This window comes from Taudactylus pleione, unplaced genomic scaffold, assembly GCF_031769625.1.
Source record: "Taudactylus pleione unplaced genomic scaffold, aTauple2 ptg000773l, whole genome shotgun sequence".
Taxonomy (NCBI): Eukaryota; Metazoa; Chordata; class Amphibia; order Anura; family Myobatrachidae; genus Taudactylus; species Taudactylus pleione.
In genome coordinates this window covers 75,001-80,000 of record NW_028285175.1, presented here as the reverse complement: position 1 = coordinate 80,000, position 5,000 = coordinate 75,001, and the positions used below count along the sequence as shown (strand labels likewise).

The following is a 5,000-nucleotide window of genomic DNA, read 5'->3' as shown; positions in this document are numbered from 1 at the left end:
TAATAGAGGTCTAAATTTAATGCTTTTGAGCACCTACAGCCAAACCACACTGGACATGCCCAATCTCGTCTGATCTTGGAAACTATGCAGTGTTGGGCATGGTTTGTACTTGGATGGGAGACCACCTGGGAGTACCAGGTGCTGTAGGTAATTTTAGACAGCCAGAACATTCTTTTCTATTACATTTTACATTTAATTTTTTCAACTTATCAATGAATTTACTTGAGTTAAGAAGTAATAGAGGTCTAAATTTAATGCTTTTGAGCACCTACAGCCAAACCACACTGGACATGCCCAATCTCGTATGATCTTGGAAACTATGCAGTGTTGGGCTTGGTTTGTACTTGGATGGGAGACCACCTGGGAATACCTGGTGCTGTAGGTAATTTTAGACAGCCAAAACATTGTTTTCTATTACATTCTACATTTCATTTTTTAAACTTATCAATGAATTTACTTGAGTTAAGAAGTAAAAGAGGTCTAAAGTTAATGGTTTTGAGCACCTACAGCCAAACCAGTCTAGACATGCCCAATCTCGTCTGATCTTGGAAGCTATGCAGTGTTGGGCCTGGTTAGTACTTGGATGGGAGACCACCTGGAAATACTAGGTGCTGTAGGTAATTTTATACTGCCATAATATTCTTTTCTATTACATTTTACATTTCATTTTTCAACTTATCATTGAATTTACTTGAGTTAAGAAGTAAAAGAGGTCTAAACTTAATGTTTTTGAGCACCTACAGCAAAACCACACTGGACATGCCCAATCTCGTCTGAACTTGGAAGCTAGGCAGTGTTGGGCCTGGTTAGTACTTGGATGGGAGACCACCTGGGATTACCAGGTGCTGTAGGTAATTTTATACTGCCATAACATTCTTTTCTATTACATTTTAAATTTAATTTTTTCAACTTATCAATGAATTTACTTGAGTTAAGAAGTAATAGAGGTCTAAAGTTAATATTTTTGAGCACCTACAGCCAAACCACACTGGACATGCCCAATCTCGTCTGATCTTGGAAGCTATGCAGTGTTGGGCCTGGTTAGTACTTGGATGTGAGACCACCTGGGAATACCAGGAGCTGTAGGTAATTTTATACTGCCATAACATTCTTTTCTATTAAATTTTACATTTAATTTTTCAATTTATCATTGAATTTACTTGAGTTAAGAAGTAAAAGAGGTCTAAAGTTAATACTTTTGAGCACCTACAGCCAATCCACACTGGACATGCCCAATCTCATCTTATCTTGGTAGCTATGCAGTGTTGGGTATGGTCAGAACTTGGATGGGAGACCACCTGGGAAAACCAGGTGCAGTAGGTAATTTTATACTGCCATAACTTTCTTTTCTATTACATTTTACATTACATTTTTTCAACTTAGCAATGAATTTACTTGAGTTAAGAAGTAAAAGATGTCTAAAGTTAATATTTTTCAGCACCTATAGCCCAACCACACTGGACATGGCCAATGTCGTTTGATCTTGGAAGCTATGCAGTGTTGGGCATGGTCAGTACTTGGATGGGAGACCACCTGGGAATACCAGGAGCTGTAGGTAATTTTATACTGCCAGAACATTCATTTCTATTACATTTTACATTTAATTTTTTCAACTTATCAATGAATTTACTTGAGTTAAGAAGTAAAAGAGGTCTAAAGTTAATTGTTTTGAGCACCTACAGCCAAACCACACTAGACATGCCCAATCTCGTCTGATCTTGGAAGCTATGCAGTGTTGGGCCTGGTTAGTACTTGGATGGGAGACCACCTGGGAATACTAGGTGCTGTAGGTAATTTTATACTGCCATAACATTCTTTTCTATTACATTTTACATTTCATTTTTCAACTTTTCATTGAATTTACTTGAATTAAGAAGTAAAAGAGGTCTAAAGTTAATGTTTTTGAGCACCTACAGCCAAACCACACTGGACATGCCCAATCTCGTCTTATCTTGGTAGCTATGCAGTGTTGGGCCTCGTCAACACTTGGATGGGAGACCACCTGGGAAAACCAGGTGCAGTAGGTAATTTTATACTCCCATAACATTCTTTTCTATTACATTTTACATTTAATTTTTTCAACTTATCAATTAATTTACTTGAGTTAAGAAGTAATACAGGTCTAAAGTTAATGTTTTTGAGCACCTACAGCCAAACCACACTGGACATGCCCAATCTCGTCTGATCTTGGAAGCTATGCAGTGTTGGGACTGGTTAGTACTTGGATGGGTGACTACCTAGGAATCCCAGGTGCTGTAGGTAATTTTAAACAGCCATAACATTCTTTTCTATTACATTTTACATTTAATTTTTTCAACTTATCAATGAATTTACTTGTGTTAAGAAGTAAAAGCGGTCTAAATTTAATGCTTTTGAGCACCTACAGCCAAACCACAGTGGACATGCCCAATCTCGTCTGATCTTGGAAGCTATGCAGTGTTGGGCCTGGTAAGTACTTGGATGGGAGACCACCTGGGAATACCAGGAGCTGTAGGTAATTTTATACTGCCAGAACATTCTTTTCTATTACATTTTACATTTAATTTTTTCAACTTAACAATGAATTTACTTGAGTTAAGAAGTAATAGAGGTCTAAATTTAATGCTTTTGAGCACTTACAGCCAAACCACACTGGACATGCCCAATCTCGTCTTATCTTGGTAGCTCTGCAGTGTTGGGTATGGTCAGAACTTGGATGGGAGACCACCTTGGAAAACCAGGTGCAGTAGGTAATTTTATACTGCCATAACATTCTTTTCTATTACATTTTACATTACATTTTTTCAACTTAGCAATGAATTTACTTGAGTTAAGAAGAAAAAGATATCTAAAGTTAATATTTTTCAGCACCTAAACCCAAACCACACTGGACATGGCCAATGTCATTTGATCTTGGAAGCTATGCAGTGTTGGGCATGGTCAGTACTTGGATGGGAGACCACCTGGGAATACCAGGAGCTGTAGGTAATTTTATACTGCCAGAACATTCTTTTCTATTACATTTTACATTTAATTTTTTCAACTTATCAATGAATTTACTTGAGTTAAGAAGTAAAAGAGGTCTAAAGTTAATGGTTTTGAGCACCTACAGCCAAACCAGTCTAGACATGCCCAATCTCGTCTGATCTTGGAAGCTATGCAGTGTTGGGCCTGGTTAGTACTTGGATGGGAGACCACCTGGAAATACTAGGTGCTGTAGGTAATTTTATACTGCCATAATATTCTTTTCTATTACATTTTACATTTCATTTTTCAACTTATCATTGAATTTACTTGAGTTAAGAAGTAAAAGAGGTCTAAACTTAATGTTTTTGAGCACCTACAGCAAAACCACACTGGACATGCCCAATCTCGTCTGAACTTGGAAGCTAGGCCGTGTTGGGCCTGGTTAGTACTTGGATGGGAGACCACCTGGGATTACCAGGTGCTGTAGGTAATTTTATACTGCCATAACATTCTTTTCTATTACATTTTAAATTTAATTTTTTCAACTTATCAATGAATTTACTTGAGTTAAGAAGTAATAGAGGTCTAAAGTTAATATTTTTGAGCACCTACAGCCAAACCACACTGGACATGCCCAATCTCGTCTGATCTTGGAAGCTATGCAGTGTTGGGCCTGGTTAGTACTTGGATGTGAGACCACCTGGGAATACCAGGAGCTGTAGGTAATTTTATACTGCCATAACATTCTTTTCTATTAAATTTTACATTTAATTTTTCAATTTATCATTGAATTTACTTGAGTTAAGAAGTAAAAGAGGTCTAAAGTTAATACTTTTGAGCACCTACAGCCAATCCACACTGGACATGCCCAATCTCATCTTATCTTGGTAGCTATGCAGTGTTGGGTATGGTCAGAACTTGGATGGGAGACCACCTGGGAAAACCAGGTGCGGTAGGTAATTTTATACTGCCATAACTTTCTTTTCTATTACATTTTACATTACATTTTTTCAACTTAGCAATGAATTTACTTGAGTTAAGAAGTAAAAGATGTCTAAAGTTAATATTTTTCAGCACCTATAGCCCAACCACACTGGACATGGCCAATGTCGTTTGATCTTGGAAGCTATGCAGTGTTGGGCATGGTCAGTACTTGGATGGGAGACCACCTGGGAATACCAGGAGCTGTAGGTAATTTTATACTGCCAGAACATTCATTTCTATTACATTTTACATTTAATTTTTTCAACTTATCAATGAATTTACTTGAGTTAAGAAGTTAAAGAGGTCTAAATTTAATGCTTTTGAGCACCTACAGCCAAACCACACTGGACATGCCCAATCTCGTCTGATCTTGGAAGCTATGCAGTGTTGGGCCTGGTTTGTACTTGGATCGGAGACCACCTGGGAATATCAGGTGCTGTAGGTAATTTTAGACAGCCAAAACATTCTTTTCTATTACATTCTACATTTCATTTTTTCAACTTATCAATGAATTTACTTGAGTTAAGAAGTAAAAGAGGTCTAAAGTTAATTGTTTTGAGCACCTACAGCCAAACCACACTAGACATGCCCAATCTCGTCTGATCTTGGAAGCTATGCAGTGTTGGGCCTGGTTAGTACTTGGATGGGAGACCACCTGGGAATACTAGGTGCTGTAGGTAATTTTATACTGCCATAACATTCTTTTCTATTACATTTTACATTTCATTTTTCAACTTTTCATTGAATTTACTTGAATTAAGAAGTAAAAGAGGTCTAAAGTTAATGTTTTTGAGCACCTACAGCCAAACCACACTGGACATGCCCAATCTCGTCTTATCTTGGTAGCTATGCAGTGTTGGGCCTCGTCAACACTTGGATGGGAGACCACCTGGGAAAACCAGGTGCAGTAGGTAATTTTATACTCCCATAACATTCTTTTCTATTACATTTTACATTTAATTTTTTCAACTTATCAATTAATTTACTTGAGTTAAGAAGTAATACAGGTCTAAAGTTAATGTTTTTGAGCACCTACAGCCAAACCACACTGGACATGCCCAATCTCGTCT

The 5,000-nt window shown here is 37.4% G+C and overlaps 14 pseudogenes; all 14 read left to right on the top strand.

The window, feature by feature from the left end:
* The first annotated feature begins 31 nt into the window (after positions 1-31).
* Positions 32-150, top strand: LOC148476176 (5S ribosomal RNA; annotated as a pseudogene).
* Positions 151-266: 116 nt separating this feature from the next.
* On the top strand, positions 267-385 carry LOC148476175 (5S ribosomal RNA; annotated as a pseudogene).
* A 116-nt stretch (positions 386-501) lies between these two features.
* LOC148476174 (5S ribosomal RNA) lies at positions 502-620 on the top strand (annotated as a pseudogene).
* Positions 621-735: 115 nt separating this feature from the next.
* On the top strand, positions 736-854 carry LOC148476173 (5S ribosomal RNA; annotated as a pseudogene).
* Positions 855-970: 116 nt separating this feature from the next.
* Positions 971-1,089, top strand: LOC148476172 (5S ribosomal RNA; annotated as a pseudogene).
* Positions 1,090-1,674: 585 nt separating this feature from the next.
* Positions 1,675-1,793, top strand: LOC148476171 (5S ribosomal RNA; annotated as a pseudogene).
* A 350-nt stretch (positions 1,794-2,143) lies between these two features.
* LOC148476170 (5S ribosomal RNA) lies at positions 2,144-2,262 on the top strand (annotated as a pseudogene).
* A 116-nt stretch (positions 2,263-2,378) lies between these two features.
* On the top strand, positions 2,379-2,497 carry LOC148476169 (5S ribosomal RNA; annotated as a pseudogene).
* A 586-nt stretch (positions 2,498-3,083) lies between these two features.
* LOC148476168 (5S ribosomal RNA) lies at positions 3,084-3,202 on the top strand (annotated as a pseudogene).
* Positions 3,203-3,317: 115 nt separating this feature from the next.
* LOC148476167 (5S ribosomal RNA) lies at positions 3,318-3,436 on the top strand (annotated as a pseudogene).
* Positions 3,437-3,552: 116 nt separating this feature from the next.
* On the top strand, positions 3,553-3,671 carry LOC148476166 (5S ribosomal RNA; annotated as a pseudogene).
* Positions 3,672-4,256: 585 nt separating this feature from the next.
* On the top strand, positions 4,257-4,375 carry LOC148476165 (5S ribosomal RNA; annotated as a pseudogene).
* Positions 4,376-4,491: 116 nt separating this feature from the next.
* Positions 4,492-4,610, top strand: LOC148476164 (5S ribosomal RNA; annotated as a pseudogene).
* A 350-nt stretch (positions 4,611-4,960) lies between these two features.
* The window catches only part of LOC148476163 (5S ribosomal RNA), a 119-nt pseudogene continuing 79 nt past the window's right edge, over positions 4,961-5,000 (top strand).